General features: G+C 47.1%; 1 protein-coding gene and 1 long non-coding RNA gene across 3 annotated transcripts in view; one reads left to right on the forward strand and one right to left on the reverse strand.

The window, feature by feature from the left end:
• The window catches only part of Kcnh1 (potassium voltage-gated channel subfamily H member 1), a 168,776-nt gene that overhangs the window by 103,957 nt on the left and 40,321 nt on the right, over window positions 1-24,498 (reverse strand). The window lies entirely within an intron of this gene.
• LOC131924991 (uncharacterized) lies at window positions 5,832-13,095 on the forward strand. Of its 2 annotated transcripts, none has more exons than XR_009383122.1 (3): window positions 5,832-5,903; window positions 10,713-11,471; window positions 12,085-13,095. It is a non-coding gene; the product is annotated as an uncharacterized LOC131924991 (long non-coding RNA). The 2 variants fall into 2 exon arrangements; XR_009383123.1 differs by lacking the exon at window positions 5,832-5,903 and adding an exon at window positions 9,956-10,073.

Here is a 24,498-nt window from a genome sequence, read left to right on the forward strand (position 1 = left end):
AGTGCCATCTGAAGTGGGAAAACCTAACTGTCCACATGGGACATGGGAGAGTCAATTGCTTGGACACCTATGGACCTATGGTATGGGAGGGAACCCTGATATACTGACAACATATTCAAATGAAGGTGAACCACAAACCCTCCTTCACATGGCGTCAGAAAGTAAGATGACTGTTCGAGAGCAGAAGAGGAAGGAAGAGAGAGATGTCTGCTGAGAGGATCAGCATGTCAGATCCACAGCCAGGTCAACACAAACACTCCATCTCAACAAGGCAGGGGCACACAGGGCCAGGGGCTAGGGGAAGAGCACAGCAGAGGCCAAACTGCCAACTATCTAGATCTCCGGGATGGCTCTGTCCACTCCTCCCTACAGAAAGAGTCCTTGTGTTATACCCTAAGTTAACCTGTAAGCCCCACCTGCCCAAGGATCAGGTAATTTCCTGGAATGCTGGGAGTTGTAGTTCTTGAAACTAACAAAGCCTCATGGGAAAGTACAGTGGTCTACAGGTTTTGTCTTTATAAGCCCTGATGACGTGTTGTCTACGGTTCACTCAGCTTCATGTCTCCCAGGAGTGGTCCTGCCCAAATTCCATCTCGGTCAATATAAAACATTTTAATAAAGCTTGCTTTAATTTGGCCCAAAATGGTGGACTGGTTTTTTCTCTGCTGAATCTCAGGATTAGCATTGGGAATGACTTGTCCATCAGAGTGCCAGGAGCAATGGACTGCCCCACAGAGGGGTTTCTGTCTAGAACACTTACATGTGTGAGGCCCTTCCATATCAGCAGAGTGCTGGGAAGGACAGATGCAGACCAGATGAACAAAGGGGTGGGGGGGGGGGGGAGAAAGGGGAAAGATAGGGAGGAAAGAAAAGAGAATCAAGGGGAGGGGAGGGGAGGGGAAGGGAGGGAATGGGAGGGAAGGGAAGAGGAGAAGAGGGGAAAGGAGGGGAAGAAAGGAGAGGGGAGAGGAGAGGAGGGGAGGGGAGGGGAGAGGGGGGAGGAGGGAAGGGAGAGGAGGGGAGGGGATGGAAGAGGAGAGGAGGGGAAAGGAGGAGAAGAAAGGGGAGGGGAGAGGAGAGGAGGGGAGTGGAGGGGAGGGGAGAAGAGGGGAGGGAGGGGAGAGGAGAAGAGGGGAGGGGCGAGGCCAGAAGAATTTACTACATGCTGCTCCTCCAGGAGTTCAGTCAGCTCATTGTCTGGAAGATCACATGAGTCAGATGAAGCATGACAAGGAGTCAGACAGGAAGAGGGAGAAGGAGGTGACAGCAAGGAGCATCCAGCTGACCCCATTTGGGGGCTGAATGGACAAAGGCCTCCCAGATGAGAGTGGGGACTGAGCTCTGAATTCTGATAAACAACAGTGTTGGAAGGAAACGGAAACAGCATGGCCAGGTGTGGAGGCTGAGACAGCAAGGCTGACCTGAACATCTGTAAATGTCTCCCACAGACCTCAGCGGCAGTCCTAGAAGAAGAGACAGAGTCCCGAGAGGACCTATATGATAAAAGGTGCCATCCTGAAGGCACAGCCTCATGGCTTTGTTTCCTTCATCCTTGAGATCTACGTAGATGGGAGGATCTTTGACCTAGCATCCCTGGATGCAATGATGCTCTGCTCATGGCCCCTAGAAGGTCTCAGAACATCCATCAAACAACTCTTGTTCTAACCTCAGGCTTAAAGCCAAGTCAAGCAGCATTCATGAGTTCATGAACGACCTGTTGGAGCCCCGTCCCTTTTTGTGGTTTTCCAAGACAGAACGTCAGCACGCACAATGGATTTACTCTGCCATCGTTGATTCCGACACAGAATGTGGCCTGTTAAAAGCTTCAAGCTGACCCAACTTCCTGAGCTTTTGAGATATGTTCCAGTTTAACTCAGTACACTGAGAGAAGCTTTAGAAAGATGTTTCCATGGAGCAAAGTATACCAAGTCACGTGAGTGTGTGAGAACTAGAGACAGGAAGTTCAGCCTCAGGCTGTAAGTTCACCTTCATTTCATGCCCTACAAATGACTCCTCTCAGCATATGCACAGGGGCCAGGACCACACATATCCTCAAAGGATAATCCCTTCACTTCTCTTTCAAAACCTGGATTTCAACTCTACTCCAAGAAGACCTTCTGAGCCAATGGGCCCCCTAGATCTGATGGAAAAGGTACAAAAAGTTCTAGAAGAGCCACACTTGTCTGAGAGGCCTAAGGCAGTGTTACTCACATGCAACCCTGACTTCCAGTGTGAGAAGGGGAAATGATAGGCCAAGGCATGTTCAAAGGGCTCTGAGAGGGTGATCCTCACCATAAGCTGTTCCCCCTGAGGGTGGGGCAGATGTGCCCTGGAGTTGGCAGGAGTGTGCATAATAGTGCTAAAGCTTTAGTCAGTGGGGGAGAGAGGATCCCCTCACCCTCACTGTGAGCAACGGCTGGCACATGGTGCTTGACTCAGCTTAAGTGGCTACATCAGAACACAATAGACTGGGTGGTGTAGACAAGTGGCATACATTTCTCACAGCTCCAGAAGCTGAAGGGGCCCTAAGATCAGAGTGTGCCCAAATACTTTGAGCCATCTTATCTTCAAATAGCAAAGCAAAGGGTCATCTCTCTGTCTCTTCCCATAGGTCATTAATCTCTTCACAGGGTTCTACCTTCATGACTACCAGCCTCTCAGGTGCTCCACCTAGAGCACCATCACATCAGAACTCCACTCTGGATAGCATACGGTGATGATAAAATCTAGACCATCTTCTAACTCCAATTTCCCAAGACAGTCCATCCACATGGACTACTCCTACTCTGTCAATCATTTGGGGTACTCCCCAGCCTTTTGTGACCACAGGCAGTGGCAGGGTGTTAACAGATTGACACTCTGATAGCCAGCAATACCACATTGCCTCTGGCTCACCCTTTCCTCTCTGTTCCACAAATGGTAATGAACCACTTCCTGTGCCTGGCAAAGCATTAGCACTCAGCTGCTGTGTCCCAGTAATCCTGGTCCTGAGAGAATAAAGGACTGCCTGCAGCCAAGGTGCCGTGAAGGGGTGCCTGCCCTATACTAGGGATGGTGGACATGGTCAGAACACCCATGCCGCTCAGATTAGTTCTTGAAAGGTGAGTAGGCATTTAGATGGTAAGAATGGGGAGGGTCAATCGGTGTTTTAGTCCAAAGAGTTAAAAAACAAAACTGCAATCTATATTGTGACTCAGGACCTCAAATCCTCAGTCTCTTTCCTCCATAAGTGTTTTATCCTGGGATCTCACTGAAAGAACTTTACAACATTTAAATAATTTACAAAGGAATTATCAGTGTTAAAAGGTGCTTCTGTATGTGATTTTTCCTTCAAAAGCCCAAGATCTTGTAGTATCTTAGAAATTTAGAAATGAAAAAAAAACCCAAACCTTTGATTTCTACAGAGATAGAGGGGGGGGGGGAGAGAGAGAGAGAGAGAGAGAGAGAGAGAGAGAGAGAGAGAGAGAGAGGAGGGAGAGGAAGGTGACTGGCCTGGAGCTGGGGCAGGGTGTGGGTAGGGAATAATATGAGAAGTGAGGCTGGAAAGCCAGCCTGGGTGGGTCTAAAGCCTAAGGCAGTTGCTCAGGAGCTGCCCACAAACCAGTAAACCACTGACATGGTCTGTGAACCCACCTTTCAGGAGCCTCATTAGAATATTGAGCCTGTGGAGGCCAACTGAGGCAGAAAAATTTGCACATGCTCAATAACCAACAGAGCATGGCTGAGAGGATGTCACATCACCTCAGGCCACACAATTCTTCCTCAGCTCTTGGCATCCACTTGCAGCCAAGACCACAGACTGAGAGGACCATGACACACCTACACAGAAAAGAACCCAGGCCCCTGGCCCATTCCCCAGCTGAGTTCCCAGTCTATATCCATGGACAAACTGGTCCTAGAAGGTACCAGAGAGAAAAGGAGCATGGCGTGGTGTGTGTGTGTGTGTGTGTGTGTGTGTGTGTGTGTGTGTGTGTGTGTGTCCTGGTGTGCTCATTTCAGGCTTTTGTCAGTCCAATCTACATTAGACCAACAAGAAGGCCAGGAGTGAAGCTCACAGACAGCGCCCAGGCCAAGTGCATGGGGAAGGGCTGGGACTCACCAGGCTCTTGTCTGGTTAGGGTTATGGAAGGCAAAGGACAATGGAAGGCAGAGCTCTGTGTTAAACACCGAGTGCACACTGCAGAACGTGCAAGGCGCGAGCTTTGCCTTTTTCTCTGTTCTGAGCATGTTGCTCAGATACAAATTTGTCTGTTGAGACTAATAAACACTGGGGTTTGCTCTTCCCTCACCCTCTAAAGTTTTTGTAATTCTAATACTGTATTTTAACAGAAGTGTCAGTCTGAGATGGCCACTTGCAAAAGATCAAACAAGAATTCAGGTTTTATCTGACTCTAAAAGCAACACCCACAGGTGAGCTGCAGGGCGCTTCCTACTCGAAGCAACTGGTTCAGAGAAAGACCTAAACATACCTCCTAGTTCCTGCCACTCACCCCTTGACCATAACTCCACCAGGTGGTTCCCTACGGACGTCACGTACAAAGACAAAAGTGACAAGACGAAAGAGGGGGACCCATCTTGTACATGTTAGAGGATAAAGCCAAAAGTTAAAGACAAAGTCCAAGCAGGGGCTGTGGCATGGGTCTTGTGAAGGAGACCCTGAAAGTTATTCCTTTGGAAGAGATCCATACCCCTGGAGAGAGGACAGTGGGCAGTCTCCAGCTCAGCTCCAGGGCTCCAGCTGACCACATCTAAGAAGCATTTCTCTTCCACTCATGAAACTGTTGGTGGAAGCATTCCATGGCCACTCCAAGCACACAAAGACTAAAGCCACAATATCCAGCAGGTGACACTTCCAATGGACAGGACATAAAAAACAGCTTTGTACAATGTGCCTTTGTGTGCAGAGCCCAGTGAGCAATTTCCTGTCCCCTCTGAGCAGACTGTGTGAGCACAGACCCCGGGGCCTTGGACCTGCAGAGCTGGCACGTGGACAGTCACGGCCCAGGGAGAAACACACTGACCCTCAGAGCACTGGGATCTCAAGCCTGGACTGAATACACATGGCCTTTCACAATATTATAGCTGCACCCACTAACAAGTCAGTCACAAGGCCTCATACCCTCTCTCTAGACTCTAATTTTACAATAAACATTAGAAGGTTTTCAAGGAGCCAGTCTAAGAAGTGGGGATATCAAAGATAAGATGATTTCTGCACTAAAAGAGCTTTTCATATAGAGTGAAGAAGTGTTATTTAAAGCCTTATGTTTATACATTATAGCTCATAGTTAACATCACACTATTCTGGCTCCTGTGAGATAGGGACCTGTGAAATGGGTTCATCCCAGTTCTCTCAAGGAGGAACCAGGGATGAACACATTGAGTTGCCACTTGGGTTTACACTACAGTGTAGGTCCAGAACACAGTGGAGATTAGAAGAATAGGCAGTCTGGGGCCAGAAGGATCTGGGCTCACAAACCGAGTGCCCTCACACCCTCACCCTGGCTTGTTATTTTGGTTAAAACAGATCTTTGGTCTTCAGTTTTCTCACCCATTGAATGGCGGTGAACAACACATGCCTCTACAGGCAAGAGGAAGAACCGTGAAGGCTGTGAAGGTGGGAAGAACTCAACTGACGGTAGTTATGCTTACTCAAATTCTTTATTGAGTGCCGTCTACATACACAACAACACGCAGACCATACAGATACCAAGACTCACAATGTGATACAAGGACAAGCAGGCAAAGGCTGTAACCCAGCGAAACAAAAGCTACAAATTTGGCATTGGTAAAGGTGCCGCCTCTGTGTTGCCATAGTAACAAGATGTGACACACTCAAACACAAGCTTCTGTTGCCAGGAGGGTCTCTCAACAGTCTCCCTCCCCGAAGTAACTGTGAACTCCAGGTACGTAAGGCCTTGCTTCCTGTCTGAGAGTAGACAGACAGACCCTGCAGGGGGATTGGTGGGCCAGGGACAGAGCCAGGGTTCACTCCCGAGGGACTCTGAGCAGTGAGCTCTCAGCAAGAGCGTGCTTGCTACAGCTTGTCTGTTGGTGTCTCTCCAAAATGCATGTGGAAACTTAATCCCTTGTGCAAAAGAATTAAGATGTGAGCTCTTTCAGGGGTAATTAGGTCCCAAAGACTCTGTCCTTGGAACTGGAAGCAGTGCCCTTTATAAGAGCTTGAGAAAGTCCGTATCTTTTGCCCTTCCGGCATGTAAGAACACAGCAGCAAGACTTCTCATCGTTAAGAGCTGTGAGAAATTACCCAGACCATGATATTTTATTACAACAACTCAAATGGACTAAGGCAGTACTTTACCAAAGACAAGATTGTCCTTCCTTACGTGACCATTCCTGCACATCAGAGACTCCTGTCTTTGAGGACAACAACAGGTGATTCTCAGAACGATTTTCAACCAAAACTCATCAAATCAGGCCCTTTTAGTATGAATAGCTGCCAACAGGAACCACTCCTGAAGACCAGAGTGAAAGTATGGCCCAGGTGGGGCTGTGGGGGCAGGAAAGGAGGCCATCATGTGTTGGAGAGGACATTCATTTGAGACAGTGGACTGACATGAAGCCCCCTCTCCCACCCAGATTCAGAACTATCGCTCATGGAAGGAGGAAACCTCATTTCCCACTTAGCAAAACCAAGCAGCAGTCTTCAGTGTGGGCCCTGCCTCCCACTGGCCAGCAGAGGCCTGTGATCCAGTTAAACTGGGCCACTTTCAGCTCCCTGTGTACTTCCCCTAAGGTGAGCACTCCTGGGAACAGCTCATTGCCCAGGGTGGTTCCAGGTCCCCTTGGGGCTGTTGCTCTGCCCAGCTGGCTGACTTTTCACATGGCCACCGATGTTGCCCTTGTCCAGTCTACTCTCAACCAGGCAGCCAGAGTGACCATCTAGACACCATCACCAAGACTCCCTGAAGTCCCTCCTATGACTCAGAAGTCTCTAATCTGTCCCTTCCTTTCTTACCCCTCAACCTCATCCTCCCATCCAGCATTCTGGCTGTTTCCTGAAGATCATCTTGCTTCGGGGCTGCTGGCTGCACAGGGAGACCCTTCTCCACAAATAGCTGTATTTTTTTTTAATCTTGGTTCAGACAAAGGGCATGTAACATCCATCCCACATCCAGCACCTGCCTCTGACATATCCAATTCCTTTTACCAAACTCTATGACCTCCCTATTTCTATTTAACAAATGCATACAAACTGCCCATTTAGTATCACACACAGCCCTTCCTTAGAGCATGCCAAAGATGGCCCTGAGCTCTTCAGAGATAATGGATGGAATCCATTTATAACATGTAGTGTTTTCTGAGTCTTCGGCTCCCTACGGCAAGCATCTTTGTTACAGTCACTAAAGTATCTCTGGTACCTAGGCTAGCACCTAGCATAGCAGGAGTTCTCAATAGACATTTGTTAAATGAGAATGGGCTGGGGAGATGGGTCAAGCAGTTATTAGCACTGGCTGCTCTTCCAGGGGACCAGGTTCAGCTCCCAGCACCCACATGGATGCTCACAACTGTCTGTAACTTCAGTTCTAGGAGATCTGACATTGTCTTCTGACCTCCATATGCACCAGGCACACACCTGGTGTACAGACAGACATACAGGCAAACACCTATGCCCATAACTTTAAAAATTAATTTAAAAATCAGTAAGTGTGTTATGGGCTAGGGAGATTGCTTATGTCACACAAGCATGAGAACCTGAGTTCAAATCCACAGAGCCCAGATAAAAGCTAGGTATGTAGTACATGACTACAGTCCCAGCACTCCCAGACAGACTGAAGGCAGAGAAAGGGGAATCCTCAGGAGCTCATGGCTGGGTGTCCTCTCCTACATAGTGTGGAACAAGAGACGTTGCCTCAAACAAGGTGGAAAGCCAGGTCCTTCACCTAAGGTTGTTCTCTGACCTCAACACACATGCTATGGGGCGTGTGTGCCCACACTCACACACATAAGCACACACATGGTCATGCACGTATACACACATATCATATGTAGACACACATACACATAGAGAACTGCTTTTTTTTTTTTTAAGAAATGAATAATCCCTCACTGTTTCTTTTCATGGAACTTCCCCTTAAATAGCCCAAGCTCTGGAACCTGTCACCTGACCAGCAAGCCTTGGCTGGGATGGAACACTTCTGTGATAAATGCACACCTGGAAAGTGGAGTTTACCTCAATACACACCGATTCTGAGTGATCAGGAGAGAAGGGAGAGGAAGAAATCAGCTGCAGAGCCAAAGCTGTTTTAAAAACAAACAACAAAAAGCGCATGTCTGTAATCCCAGCACCCAAGAGTTGGGAGCAGAAGGACAGAGAGTTCAAGGCTGTCCTCAGCAGCAATGACAAAATCATATAATGGCGGGGAAGAAAGTGACAGAGGCATGCAGCCCGCAGTCTGTCTACGGAGCTCTGTGGGCGACAGTCCCATCTCTTCGTCCCCTTGGGAGGCAGTCCTAACACTTACTTCACGTCACTTCCCTTTGTTGCTCCCCTCAGGATGTTTGAACATGCTGGTTCAGAAACATAAAAATTAAAATTAAAATAAAGCTGCCCATGCTTGACCAGAGCCGGGATCTGGGGCCAGGCAGCTCATAAAGCTTCGATTAAGGTATGCTCGGGTAACTAGCCCTGGCTTTGGAGTTCACAGACATGGGCCTTTAAAAAATGCTAATGGGCTTTTAATCCTGGCTGATTACGGCCTTGCAGTTCACTGTTTAAGGCTGACTAAGCACTTAAGAAAACATACCTTTGCCATAAAGACACGCCACAAACACAGGCCAGCAACTGGTTTAGTGGCTTCTCACAGGAAAACACTGCTGCCAACTTCTAACTGAGCTTTGTTCTCTTTGAGAGCGTTTGAAGGGAGTTAGGACAGGAGGCCTTGAGATCTTCAGCATGTAACCAAGTCCACTGCAGAAGTTCTAGCCCCAGAAACAAAGTATTTCTAGACAGGATTTCACTGAAAGCTTTAATGATCTCCACAAACTACTGTTCTACCCAGGGAGGGTTTAAGTCAAATTAAGACGGACAGAGAAAGAGCTGAGAGGAGCCCCTGCCAGGCCAGTGGGGCCAGAGCCATCGGGGAAGCTGTGAGCAGACGCGGCGAGGTAGCCGCACCCTGGCACAGCGTGTGGCGTCTACCATCTGACAAGCAATATTCTCACAGAGGCCACCAGGACGGTCCCCTTTTCGACAGCCTCCAACTCAGCTCCACTGCTAGGAGACTCTAACGTAATCCTTCCCGGTACCGGCCGATGAGTCTGTCTCTGACATGAAATCCTTCAGGTAGTGAGGGTCACAGAAGCTAACAGAGCTCTACATGGCGGCAGACACACACTATCTACATGGCCCAACATGAGAGCTACTGGCTACATGTGGCTCTGCAGCCTCGGATGAGCCGGAACCACCGAGACCCTCCTTTTAAAGTTTTTATTCAGTTTTAATCACTTGAGCAGCAATGTGTGGTTCATGGCTTACGGGAGGTCCAGACTTACAGACCTTTCTTGCGACTCCCACAAAACCTTCCCTCCGCCAGGAAGCAGCTCTCATTTCTTCAACAGCATCTCTGCCTGCGGCTTCCAGAAACTTCTCCACGCAGTCAGTCCTCTGCAGATGTGTCCTAACCTGCCGAATCTGTCCCACAACGGGACATGATCAGGCCTGGGATGTAGCTCGGTAGTAGAGCAAATATGAACAAACACAAAGACCTGAGCTCAGTCTCCAGCCCAAAAACAACAACAAATCCAAACTCAAGAGTCAGCAAGATCACCCAGCAGGTTAAAGGCGCTCGCTCACTGCGCAGCCTGGCGACCATCACAAGTAGGAGAGAACTGACTCCCTGAAGTTGTCCTCTCACCTGCACACGTGTGCACACACACATGTGCACACACATACACATGTGCACACACATATACACACATGCACCATACACACATACACACAGAGTAAATCAATGGGAAAAAAGATTGAGAACATCTGTTGAGATCGTCCTAACCGGTCATCTCTGACCTGAACCTGCTCAGACGTGTGATAACTCCTCCTGAGATCCAGTCAGGTATGCACCAGGCATCTGGGACATAGTTAAAGGCATGTTCCAAATCCCCTGCTGTAATTTAATGAGCTCATTGTTCCAACTCTCCAGAGTCTTCCCAGATGTTATGTTTCACCAATCCACACAATACATGTGCATATATATGTATGTATACATATGTATATGAATGTGTGTCAGCATATTGTGTTTGTATGCATATATGTTTGTGTTCATATATATGGAATGTATGCATGAGTACACATGCATATATATTTATATCTGTGAATGCATATATATGCATGTATACTTGTATTTATACTCATGAAGATGTATGTGTGGATGTGTATACATGTGTATATATAGGTATGTATACATATATATGTGCATGTATATGTATATAATTGTATGTGTATGTGTGTTTGCATATATGTGTATATGTAAATATATGCAGGCATATGTGTATAAATGTATATGTATGTATGTGTCCATATACATGTGTATATATGTGTATATATATACATGCTTGTATGGATATATGCATATATGTGTGTGGATGCACACACATTTATGTGTTTGTGTGTATATGTGTGCATGGATGCATGTGCATGCATGTTTTCTTTTTCCATTCTGATTTGTTAACATTATGGATTTGTTTCTCTCCAGATTCACCAATATTCTTACATTAAAACTGTATTAAAATATATATGCTTCTAAGGACAACAAGGACTATTCAATCCCCCTCTATGAGCAGATACCACAACCAGAGTGGAGTCAATATTCTCTGCAGGATAAAACTTCTCGACAAACGTGACCTTTCAGAAATCACAGGCGACGTTAATCAAAGTCAGATAATGTTGAATTCTTCACGCTTCATAGGGTAGGACCCAGTTTCCTCATTCAGCCCTGGAAGCCACTTGAGAGGTAGATGGTTTCTGATATTGTATGCACTGAAATATTCAACAGATTATACAACTAAACTCCAGCACCTTACCAACAGCTGCCCTCCTGGGAGACAGGTCCGTGTCCACTGACCCCGACAGTGAGGCCGACACTGAATCACACCCGAGGACTCTCTACCTTATTGCCTGCGGGTCTTCAGAGCCAGCAGTGACCTGACCGTCTCAGCTCTGTCTCCCCCTTCTTGGTCCACATCGCTAACAATCTGTGAACAGCCCCTGGGAAGCTCTAGGAGGAGGCTATTTTAAACTATTTTAGTAAATATACTGACTTGCAAAGTGAACAATTAGCAGTAACAGATCTGAGACTTATTAATGTTATGTTTACAATCAGACTCTTTCCAGCAGGGCACAATCTGAGCTTTAGACTCGTCACAAGGCCCCCGCTGCAGCTTAAAGGCACACACCTTCTGAAGTTCCGTGGTACTAAAACACTAATCCTCAGAGTGGTGCTACTGAGGGTAAGGTAAGTTACCTCAGGCTTGTGTAAGCGATCAAGCTCTGAGAACGGAGCAAGGGCATATGAGCAAGGTTAACACCTGTGGTGGTTTAAATGAGAAGCATCTCCTATAGGCTCCTGTATTTGAAGTCTTGGTCCTCCGTGGGTGTCACTGTCGGGAGGTTATGGAAAGTTCCGGAGCCTTGTTGGAAGAAGTGCACCACTTTGTGGGGGACTTTGGGAGTTTATAGCCTCACCCCACTTCCAGCTCACTCTCTCTGTTTCCTGTGTGCGACTGAGATGTGATCTCCCAGCTCCTTGCTCCAGCTGTTCACTGGCACACCTTCCTGCCATGATGAGCTCTGAGCCCCCTGGAACCAGAACCAAAATAAACTCTCCTCCAAGTTGCCATGGTGTTTCATCACAGCCACAGGAAAACAACTGATACAATGCCCATGGGGGGGGGTAAAAAAGACACCCCCCCCATGAAGGACACCAAGAACATGGCTGCCTGTCAGCCAGGAAGTGGGCAAGTCTGAGGACATACTGACTCCATACTTCCCGATCTCCACAACGGTGAGAAATTATTTCCATTGTTCAAAAGTTACCAACTCTGCGGCATTTTCTTCTTTCATTACAGCCCACACGGTCTAAAAATCCCACTGTGTGTGGTCAACAAAGAACACCCCACTCCACACCTACAACTGCAAGATTCTAAGAAGGGGCCAGGAAGCTTGCTAATGGCAAAAGGGGGAGCTGTGCTGGTGACCCCAGACTTGTGCACCCAGAGCTCCTTCTGTTCCTCTAATGAGCGATCCTTTACCAAACTTGGCTCATGCAAATCCTTCTTGTGTGCTTTATTAAGAACAAATGACGACCTGTTCACACATAAGCACACGGAGGTTGAGGTCTCCCTGATGCCTCAAAGCCTCTTAGTTTTCCTGGAAAGTCTTTGGTCAGAGTTCAGCCTCCTATTCTACAAGACTAAGCATGAATTTTTACACATTCAGTGAAAACACGAAGACCACTAAACACAGGCCATGTGCCCAAACTCCATGATGTGTAATTAAATTTTAACTGGAGTCCTGAACTGAATGAATCTGAGGGAAACATTTCATTCTGAACACTTGTCTCTTCAAAGAAATCTGTGAGGGGTGGGGAGGGGTACTGGTGCATGTCCGCGTGCATATATGCACACACGCCTGAACCAAGATCTTCATGCTTGTGCATCAGGCCCTTACCAGCTGGACTGTCTTCTCCTCCCATTTTCAAGGAGCTCTTGTATCTAAACGATGAGCACCTCTACTTTGGGATCTCCACAGACATCTACACTAGATGCATAAGCAACCTTGGCAGTGGTAGACAAGGCCCCGTGAAGAAAGGGCAGCTTAGCAGAGGGGTTGCTGTGACTGGCACAAAAGGGACAATGTTGTGATTGGTGACATGTGTGTGCCATGCCAGGTTCTCTGTGATTGACGCAGATGCACCCCACCCCCGGCATTCTGCTGACAGAACCGGCTGCAAGGCGCCCTCTGCCCTGTGCTGCCTCCCCTAGGAATGCTCTCTCAGGCCAGCTGGAAAGCGTCTGAAGGTGGAGGACACGCAGGGAAGAAGAAAGCAGTGGAGAAGAACCAGATCTGTTCTCAGAAGACCATAGGCCTAAGGAATAATAAAGACATTTAGACCATAAAAACAAGACTGCCAAGTGCCTGTGTAAACCTACACATGGTGGGTAACAATTAGATCCCATGCAAAGCTACCTGGGCTAATAGTCAGACCCTGTGCAAAGATGCATACAGTCAGACCCTGAGCAGACCTGTGTTAACAGTCAGACCTGTGTGTGCAAACCTGTGTTAACAATCAGACCTGTGTGTGCAAACCTGTGTTAACAGTCAGACCTGTGTGTGCAAACCTGTGTTAACAGTCAGACCCTGAGCAAACCCGTGTTAATAGTCAGACCCTGAGCAAACCTGTGTTAACAGTCAGACCCTGAGCAGACCTGTGTTAATAGTCAGACCCTGAGCAAACCTGTGTTAATAGTCAGACCCTGAGCAAACCTGTGTTAATAGTCAGACCTGTGTGTGCAAACCTGTGTTAACAGCCCCTGCACAAACCTGTTAATAGTCAGACCCTGTGCAAACCTGTGTGAACAGTCAGACCCTGAGCAAACCTGTGTTAATAGTCAGACCTGTGCAAACCTGTGTTAACAGTCAGCCCCTGCACAAACCTGTGTTAATAGTCAGACCCTGTGAAAAACTGTGTGAATAGTCAGACCTGTGTGTGCAAACCTGTGTTAATAGTCAGCCCCTGTGCAAACCTGTGTTAATAGTCAGACCCTGAGCAAACCTGTGTTAATAGTCAGACCCTGAGCAAACCTGTGTTAATAGTCAGACTCTGAGCAAACCTGTGTTAATAGTCAGACCCTGAGCAAACCTGTGTTAACAGTCAGACCCTGTGAAAACCCATCTGTGCTAATGGTCAGACCCTGTGCAAACCTGTGTGTTAACAGTCAGATCCTGTGCAAAGCAGCATGTGATAACAATATGGGAAACTGTATCACATAATTATGGTTAGAATCCCGTAATCAGTGTTTTTCATAGTCCTAGAGGTGGGGATGGGATGGAGAAGATGATAACAGTATCCAAACTGTATTTTGGCCTTGATGCAAAGGGGTGAGGGTGCTATTTCACAAAACAAAGAAATCCCACAAGCTCCAGAGTTCAATGGCCACATTTCTAAATCAAAGAGAAGGTCTCATTGCAGAGCAAAGTGTACATTTGTACGTGTAGACGTAAGAGAACCAGCCAGTGCTGTTCCCACCTCTAATCACCTGCACTGAAATCTAATTTATTTTTTGAGCTATGGCGTGAAAGTCGGGCAGCATAATGAAAACAAGCAAGGCTGCCAGGAAGTTACCTGAAGCCTCAGAAGCATGCTGATGCGCTTTATCGGAATCTGTGCAGACTCTAACAAGGTTCTGGGGTGTAGACACCATTCTGAGAACTGTAGAGCAAAGTATTTCTCTTCTTTCATCATTTCCAAATACCCTTAAGCACACTAGACTACAGCCATGCTGAACTAACCCTGCCCCGCCATGAGCTTGAAGTGTGCACGAGAAGCAGGCACAGAACTCCTGAACAAGTGCACAGATGGAAAACACAGAAGTAGCTGCCCTAAAAAAGCTGGGGTTGCATGGGAGAGACGGGTCCGAGAATTAAACAGAGAGACAAGGGGACTGCACGAGCTGCTTCGTGATTTGGGAGAAGTCACTTGGCATGCTGCCTGTTTCCACATGTGAAACCAAGATGACACTTGTATGGATCTGACAGAGAGACTGAGGGGGGAGTGAGGCGGGCTGGGAGGCCTGGGAGGTGTCCGCTGCAGCAGTCAGCAAACAGCAGGTACCCTTGCTGCTGTCGCTGATGATGTGGCTCACACAGATGCTTTAAAATTGCCAAACAGCCTTTTCAAGATTACAGTGGGCAGCACCCCTCCCCACCCCCAACCTCACCCCACTCTAAGAGCTGCGGGAGGGAACAGCTTATATCAAATTTGACCACGGTTTTAACATGGTAGCTCATTCAGTTTCATTTAGAAACATTATTATTGTTGTGTTCTAACTTGGAAGACAGACTTTAAAAAAAAATGCATTCACAGTAGAAGGAACTGCCTTAGCACTGTCCGGATGGATTTTCCTTTCCCTGGTAGAAACGCAGAACTATATGCCTGCCTGTCTAAGGGGCTCCATTCTGAAATAAGGGTACGGCCCCAAGACCCAGAGTAACTAACAAGACCTGAGAGTGGAGAGGGTGTCATTATGCTGACTGACTTCCCAGGAATAACTGGTCACATTTATTTTCTTATAAAACCAGGGATTAACAAATAAAGAGCAGACATCTCTCAGCTGTAGTGTGAGGCCATTTTCCCTTCAGCCACAGCTACATAACCCCTCAGATAAAGACTCTGCTATTCTCTGTTGTTTTCAAAAGGCCATCTTAGATCTAAAAACCAGACAAAGCCCCAAGCCAGCAGCCGACCTCCTGCCTCCTGTTTCTTGTATTCGAAGAGGTTAAATGACGAGGTAGAGGAAGAAAATACACTCTACAGGAGGGAAAAGAAATGCTTTCCAAATCCTGGAAGCAGAGCAGAGGGTGCTGCTTACATGTGGGCGTCTGCGCACAGGCCTGAGCAAGGAGGGACTTCCAGTACGTAGCCCGCTCAGACAGGGAGGAGGCGCTGGCCCAGGTCCCCCGCGGGACCTCACATCAGGCCTGGGAAGTTGACACACGAGAGATCAGCCTTGATGGTCCTGTAGACCCAATGACTCAGAAGGTCTGAGAAGGTTCCTGCCAGCCCCAAGCTTTGAGAATCTTACTTGGGGTAAAGGAATGACCAGGCACTGGAATTCATTTTGTCCTCTTACAATAAAGGGTGAGTGAGCTTCAGGATGTGGCTCTGGCTCGGAAACGCTGCCATTCATCATGAGGTAATCACTTTTACTGGTCCATGGCTGCGTGACACCAGATGTTCTTAAGAACACAGAACAACACTTCCATGTTTCTCCTAACTGCTCATTGCTGTCACTTTCAAGAGCTGGGAGAGGAGAAAGGGTAACAGAACCGTGAGGGTTCCAGATCTGGACTCTGGTGGAGTTACCATTGCCAGCATGTGCCTCAGCACTTCTACACCCTGGTGTTCTGAAGCGGGGAACTGCCTGCGGACTGGTTTCCCCTGGACACACATGGATGTCTGTTTTTCCCCTAAGGACCAGTGAACCTCCGTCTTCAGGAAGCCTCAGTGGATTATTCATCCTACTGGGATGTCGGCATTTGGAGGCATGTCGGGGACACCATGTTGCCTTCCAACCCCACAAACTCTCTGGAAGGAATGAGGAAATGCGTGTGAGAGAATTCTGAAACTTCCAAGAGCCAGATTTCAAATAGGACTTAATAACATGACCTCCATTTAAACAAAATTTTCCCCAAAGCAATAGCCATGAAGCCCCCAATCCCCTCTAGCAAGCTCCAGCTGTGGACACCGAGCCAGAATGAAAACACCAGCAATGGGCTTCATCCCATCTGCTCTGGTTCTCACTGTCTCCTGAGCCCACGCTAACACCAGGACACAGGGGCACGTTGCTTCCTCTCCCCATCCCATCAAGCTCACAGAGAGTTAACGCTATCTTAAGAAGACACTAAATGATGCTCTGGAGATAACAATACTCTACAGCCCAACAAAACAAAACAAAACTCCACCTCACATTCCTCAGTCAGAGGCCCACAGGGGGCTTTTCTAGATCGGCAGATGGGACACAGACAGCAGGGCATTAAGCCAAACAAATGGACATGGTTTTTTAAAAGATATCCCTTATATGCCAGCCAAAGGCACAAGAACTTAGTGTGGTGGTGAGGCGGGGAGGTCAGAGTAAGTCAAATTCAACCAATACTGGCTGAGGGCCCCTGGGACCCACACAGGGCTGGACAGGCTCATCATCAACTCGCAATGATGACGGAATTGTTAACTTTAAGAGATTATAAGAATTCTTTTCTAAAAAGGTAGTTTATGTATTTTTATTTTATGTGCATTGGTGTTTTGTCTGCCTGTCTGTCTGACTGTCTGTGTGAGGGTGTCAGATCTTGAAGTTACAGATAGTTGTGAGCCACCATGTGGGCGCTGGGAATTGAACCCAGGTCCTCTGGGAGAGCAATCAGTGCTCTCAACCACCAAGCCATCTCTCCAGCCCATTCTAAGATGTGTATAATCAGGCAAAAACAAAAGCACATGGAAGCAGCACGGGGACTTGGTGGAAGGGGGGGTGGTAAGGTGGGGAGGTAGAGATGAGATTTCGGGGAGAGGGGGACGAGTGTGACCATAATGTTTTATATATATGTATGAAATTACCTAGGCGTATATGGATTTTTTAAAAGGGGTGGCTGCCAAAGAATAACATTGAGGGTGACCTCTGGCCTCCACACCTACATGCATATCCACTAATGTGCACCTGCACACATAAGAACAGATGTTCCTACACATGTGCATCTACACACACACACACACACACACACACACACACACACACACACACACAGTAGAGAGAGAAAGAGAGAGAGAAGGACAGACAGACAGAGACAGAGAAAGAAGAGAGAGAACCAAAGGGCAGATAGTGTTCATCAGTGTCGCAGGACCACACCCATGTAGTGTCTGCTTGTTCACAAGACACATAGCACCATCACTGGCTGCTAGAAATTCAGGCTACCAGCTATTAAAACTACATTTTGTTTTGGATTTAGATCACCGTCTCTTACAGCTCACCCAACTAGAGGCACCTCGCCTCTATCTCACAAATATCCATTCTATGAGACAGCAGCTGCCTGGTCTGGCTCTTTAACAGAAAAGAATCAGCCTTGGGACCAGTGTGCCATCAGTCTATCTCCTAGAATTCTTAAAAAAACGAATTCCAGTAAATGTTAAGTCACTGATGAGTCCACAAAGCAGGGCTTCTGCAGGGTGTATCAATCCCCTTCCATGGCATTTATGCCCTTAGGGGTCTCCAGCAAGCCCAGTTACTCTTCTCTTTTGGTAGAGTTGGCTTTTTGTTTAAAAACAAAACAAAACACCCACCGGGCCTAGGAGATGGCTCAGCAGGCTGCCAAGCCTGACAACCTGAGTTCCATCCCCTGGATCCATAAGGCAGAAGGAGAGAACTGACTCCTGCAAGAAGTCCTCTGGTCTCTATGTGCTGCTGTGGTACCCCTTCCTCTGTGCAATAAATAAACAAACAAATGATGTAGTAGTTATAAAAATTGCAAGGGTAGGGGAGAAGACATCTCTCAGAACATGAGGTGACTGTGTGGAAAGTCCCCAGCACTGGCATGACAGTGGCTCTTTCCTTTCTGCCATTGCTCATTCTGTGAGCTGATGGTTGTTTTAGTCATGGTGTAAAGGGAATAAAAAGGGAAGGGCTGGGAAGCCTCGCGAGGCATTTGTGTCATTGAACTTGAAGAGAGTGGAGTCACAGGATCACCATTCGTGGGTGTCTCTACATCCTTATCTTTGAGTCAACTCAACCACAACACCTGTGAAGGACTTGCATTCCAGAGTTAGGCCAGTCACAGAGGGGTAGACATGACTGGAGTCTACCCCATGTGCTCACATGCCCCAAGAAACGCTCCAGATGCTCACTAGAGGGATGCAGGGCAGAAAAGCAAGTAGACACCTGCTCCACAGGACCAGAGTTTAATGAATATAATCAAAGCATAATGAGACTAATCAGAATGGGTAAATATTGCCAGTTAACTAACAAATGTCCAATTGTCCCACAAATTTAAAGATTATAGCCTTTCCAATTATTGAAGATGTGCTGGGTAGTTTTATGTCAACTTGACATAAGCTAGAGTCATCAGAGAGGAACAAGCTTCAATTGAGAAAATGCTTCCATGAGATCCAGCTGTGAGGCATTTTCTTAATTAGTGATTGAGGGGGAAGGTCCAGCCCATGGTGCCATCCCTAGGCTTGTGGTCCTGGGTTTTATAAGAAAGCAGGCTGAGCAAGCCAAGGGGAACAAGCCCGTAAGGAGAGTTCCTCTGTGGCCTCTGTCTGCATCAGCTCCTGCCTGCAGGTCCCTGCCCTGCACAAGTTCCTGTCTTCACTGCTTTTGATAATGAACTTCTGTGTGGAACTGTGGGTAAAATAAACCCTTTCCTCCCCAAGGTGCTTTGGCCATGGTGTTCCATCACAGCTAAGTTTCTACCCTAGCTAAGACAGAAGGGAAAAAGCGTCACCAAGATAGGGATGTTCTTTTCTCATTACTGATGGGAAGGCAAAAGACATCCCCAGTCCTCCCCATCTTTACATGAAAAAAAAATATGAGATTTAAAAGCAAAGTGAAAAATATCTCATTTATGTGACCAGGGCCATTCAACTCAAAAGCTAAGGTTGCTTGGGTCACGGCTGAAAAGCAGGGTGGGGACCACATGGAAGCCCAGCGGAAGAACCATGTTGCCTACTGCAAGTCACATCACTGGCTGGAGGCAAAGCTGCATTAGCATCATTAGCGCCTAATAAGAAATTATAACCCACTTAAATTTCATTTTCCAGTACTCCCACAGGGACCTAAACTAAGTAAAATTTCCTGCCATAGTTCTTATAAAACATGAGCTTGCTTTTTCTAATTCTCTAGAACTGTTTTTAGTTTTATTTTCTGGGGTTTTGTTGTTTGTTTATATTCTCCTGGTCATCAAGATTACCAGGAACAAAACTAAATAGAATGTAGCCATGTGGTAGAAGCCTAAAAGACAAGACAAGCCAGAACCTGGGAGGCAAATGCCCTTTAAGAGTCTCTTGGGGCAAATGAATCACAACAGAATTGGATGTTAATATATGGCATTATGCTGTAAAGTTAATATATGACAATATGCAATGAAGAATTTGCAAGACAGGAAAGCCACTATGAGTTATAAGGTTTGAGCATGAAACTTAACAACTTCTACCCAAGCTAGGCAAGGCACCTTGCAGATAATGGCATTCAATAACTGTTGGCTTATATTGTGTGACATAACATTCATTCCTGTCATTTTACAACTTAGAAGGTGGTTTGACTGAGAGAATGTGGGATGAGAGCCACACAAATCTGCTGATGCTCACAGTTCTGCAATTGGTTTGGCTGTTCTCTCTGATCCCTGCCTTAATCAGTTCAATTCAATAAACATAGATTACATTTGAGATGAGTTATGTCAAGATAAAAAAGAACACATAACCGTCCACACAAGGTCATCAGAACAATGAGGTATCTAGGCATACCATCCAAATACTGTCACTTAGAACACTGGCATTCTGTCATAAACCCTGCACCTAAAGATGCTTTTTCAAGGATGGAAATTTGTACCCAGCCATCAGTACCATATTCTGTGTCCCACCTCAAGAATAACAACACACAACTCTATGTCATATTGTTTTTCCCATGTGAAAAGCTAAGCAGGTCCTTATGAGGTTCAAGCATAACTCCATGATAGCATGAGATCTTTCCAACAGGTCTCCCTAGTCTATTATTTTCTAATTTAATCTTCTCAGAGAAAACTGATTCCTAAATTGCATATGTAGAACATGCTCCAGGTATTACCAAGGTTACGAAGATGATGAGTGACGTCTCTTGAACTTTGAGTGACTTAGTATGTAGCCAGAAGAGAGATACACAGAGCTAACACAATGTGAGGCAAATGGAATTACGCTGTGAAGAAGAGAAATGTAAGCAACATGATGCAAGCCATGGGAGATTCCTTCCAGATAAAAGGACACACACTTTTTAAAGATGTGGGCATTGAGAACCTGGCCTTGGATAATGTGTCCATGGGCATGCACTGTGTGTTTTGTGTATATATTAAAATATGCACCCATGTATGGAATCCTATAAACACTCTATTGTGTCACCACATAAAGATACAACTCCCAGTAAAAGCTTAACAAGTCCATACAGATAAAAATTTTTCATGAAGCTGGGCATGATAGCTCACCCTGTTATCCCAGTACTTGGGAGACTGAAGCAGGAGGATTTCTGTGTGTACAAAACCAGTCTGGGCTACATAGTGAGTTCCATGTTAACCTAAGCTACAGAGCAAGACTGCCAGAAAACAGTACAACAATGATGGTAATATTAAGTATTGTTTCCATAAGAATTCGTTCAGATTACTATGGATTCCAGGAGGGTTGAGTATTTGTCAAAGTATGGCTTCAAACCATGAGCCTTCTGATCTAGCAACATCCTGGACAGAAGTTCAGTGTGAACAACAACGACCAGCTGGTACACGGAGGGGAAGAGCACTCCCTCCACACTGCTGCCCCATGCCCAGGAGCCCAGGGTGGAACTGTGTAATCGGGAGACTCCCCAGGCCCCTGTGTTTGTGCCTAAGACTCATAGCCATGTCTCCAGGGAGCGCCTGGCTGACCACAGCACAGAGAAGTCTGGAGGAGCAGCGTGCCACATGAGACTTACTTCTGGTCTTCCCTGGGAGCTTAGGAAGCTAGAGAAGGAACTGCAGACAGGCCAGAGGAAAGCAAAGCTGGGAGGTTGACCTTCAGGAAGGAAGGCATGCAGGAAAGGAGGAGAAGTCCACAGAAAGAAGGAAAGCCACTGAGAGACATGCTGCCCATCTGAAACATGAGCAAGTCCATCCATTTTATCTAAAGCCTTTGGGGGCTGGGGAGATTTGTATATCATGGGAGAGGAAAGATGAACAAGGACCTAAGCCTGAAAACCCAAGTTCAGTCCTGGAAAACACATGGTAAAGGAAGATAATCAACTTCCCCAAGATTTCTGTGTGTGTGTGTGTGTGTGTGTGTGTGTGTGTGTGTGTGTGTGTGTGTACAAGCACTCACACATGCACGTCTGTCCTCCCTCCCTCCCTCCCTCCCTCCCTCCCTCCCTCCCTCCCTCCCTCCCTCTCTCCTCCACCATTGAATACAGAACCTGGGACTAACTTCTGGGTCAAAGGGTCTCCAGAGATGGGCTCTACCACTCTGCCCACAGTTCTTGCTTAGCCTTGGCAGAGCAGGGGCTTCTCAGCAGCTTTGGGACACCAGCTTAGGCCTGTCACAGCAGCCACAGCAGCCAGAGGAGCCACAGCAGCCAGCCAAGAGACAGAAAAAATGCTACGATAACATTATTTGCAAAGAGTGAGGGCTGTGAGCAAGGCCCTCACCAGACTGGCTTTGCCGGCCAGCATCCTGGGAAATGAAAAGCCCTTGTCTGAAATTTGTTCCAGGAGTCTCTGCCATCTCTTCAGGCCTATTGGCCTCCAACCCCTGTTGGAGCATCCGTCCCTTCATGCATGGGGTACCATTTAAGAGCTAGCAGCATTTCCACAGCTTTCTGCTTCTGGTACCTGACAGGTGGGTGTTACTTCCCTAAAGTACTGTTCAAATCAGTCTTAGGCCACATGTCTCCAGAAAACATAGTCATGCCATCTGCTCTGGGACACAGAGAAGGGGGTCATCTCAGTCTCCTACTGCCCAAGCTTCTAACTCACAGAGGGCATGATGCAGTCTTCTCCCTCATAATGTTCTTGGTCTAATGTACCCAACTGCCCTGCTGAACATTGTCTAATCTTAAGCTAAGTTATAACAGTAATAACCAAAGAATCGGCTTCTATCAACCCAAGAAATACAGAGTCTCAGAATCAAAGGCAGCAATATCATAAAGCTACATGAGTCCTGGACCTGAGAGCCAGGCCCTGGAGTCACAACTGCCCCAAAGCTGGCTGAGCTGAGACCAGACCAGAGTTGGTGGTCCACTACACACTGAGAAGTTATGTTATATCCTTGATTTGCTGTTCTGTCAATTAAGAGAAGGTAATATTGACTCACAAATCTAGAAACAATTAATGAATGACTGCCGACTGTGTACAGGAATCATGCTAACAACCAAGGGTGTTCTGGGAAACAAGTCAAACATAGCCAGTGCCCTCACACAACTTAATTATTAGTGAGGGGAAAGATGGCCAACCCTTAAATATGTGAATATGTACTTACGGAGGAGAAGTTTTGAAGTCTGAGAACAGTGCACTTAGAAAGGAACTGGAAACACATCTTTAGGGGAATGCGTGTGTCACAGGGGAGGAAAAGATGACCAAGGAGCCAGTGGCGGATGAAAGTCTGGGCTGAAGGGCGACACTGGCCAAGGCCCGGGGGGAAAAGGGCATGGCAGGCTTTGGAAAGCAGTTCGGGTATTTTGGGCTGAGGACTCAAGGAGCCAGAAAAGATGGTGGGAGGGAAGGCTGGCACAAAGGCAGGTTTAGTGAGGAACCCCATGTTGTGCTCAGCCCACCATACACCCTGATTTTATGCTGGCTGGATATGAAGGATGTGTTTGCCACAAAGAACAAAATTCAGTTTGTGTGCTGAATAGTTTTATGTCACCTTGACACAGCTGTAGTCATCTGAGAGGAAGGAGCCTCAATTAAGAAGATGCCTCCATAAGACCAGGCTGCAGGCAAGCCTGTAGGGCGTCTTCTTTATTAGTGATTGATGGGGGAGGGCCCAGCCCATTGATGCAGTGACATCCCTGGGCTGGTGGTTCTGTAAAGCAGGCTGAGCAAACCGTGGGGAGCAAGCCGGTAAGTAACACCCCTCCATGGCCTCTGCATCAGCTCCTCACACCGGGTTCCTACCCCAACTTCCTTCAGTGATGGACTACACATTAGTAGAAGTGTAAGCCAAATAAACCTTTTGCTCCCCCATCTTGCTTTTGGTCACAGTGTCTCATCACAGCAGAAGTAACTAGGATGGCTTGTAACCCAAGTAACCCTGAGAACTTAGCTAGTTTAGTTCTTCTGTTCCAAAAACTGCTGAGGAGAACGTCTTAAGGAGTTCCCATCCTTGGTGGACCACATGACTGACAGAACATTTCTAGAAATGTTTCTATCACCCCCAGAGCCACCACCCACAGTAAGAATGTGCCACTGAAACACTGCTCAGGCAGACATCCGAGGTCCAAAGGAGGCAAGGAGACCTCCACGGCCACGAGCATTCTGCAGGTGGCAAGTTAAAATCATTTCATGGTCCTCCTCTTTATCACCAAACACTGGCCTGACTCATCAAGAAAAGATTTTTTCCTAGGTATTAAATAGACACACAAAGCCAAGGGCAATTAGACTCCCAGGCACAATGACGACACTGATTTATGCTGGAAAGAATTCAGTTCACCACTATGTCCCTGATCTGCTTCTTGTCTGTTTTCCCAGGGGTGCGACATTCAGGGTAAATCCAGTGGAAAATGGCAGAGTGGGCCATTGCAATGTCTGTTTTCCCAAGACAACATCTGAGATCTGTGACAGGAAGGGCAGGGGATCTGGAGAGAGATGGGGACACGCTCAACCCCAGCTCTGCCCCTCCTGGCTGAGAGTCTCAGTTTCCTCTTCTGTCAACCAGAGATAGTGCCAATCTCTCAGGCCCTTTGTGGCTTAAAAGAGATGGAGTCTGAAGTACAGGGGCAAAACCAAAACAAAGAACACCCCCCACCCCCACACACACATGAGTAACAAAAGCGCAGGCTTGGAAGGTG

Source organism: Peromyscus eremicus, chromosome 15, assembly GCF_949786415.1.
Source record: "Peromyscus eremicus chromosome 15, PerEre_H2_v1, whole genome shotgun sequence".
Lineage (NCBI taxonomy): Eukaryota > Metazoa > Chordata > Mammalia > Rodentia > Cricetidae > Peromyscus > Peromyscus eremicus.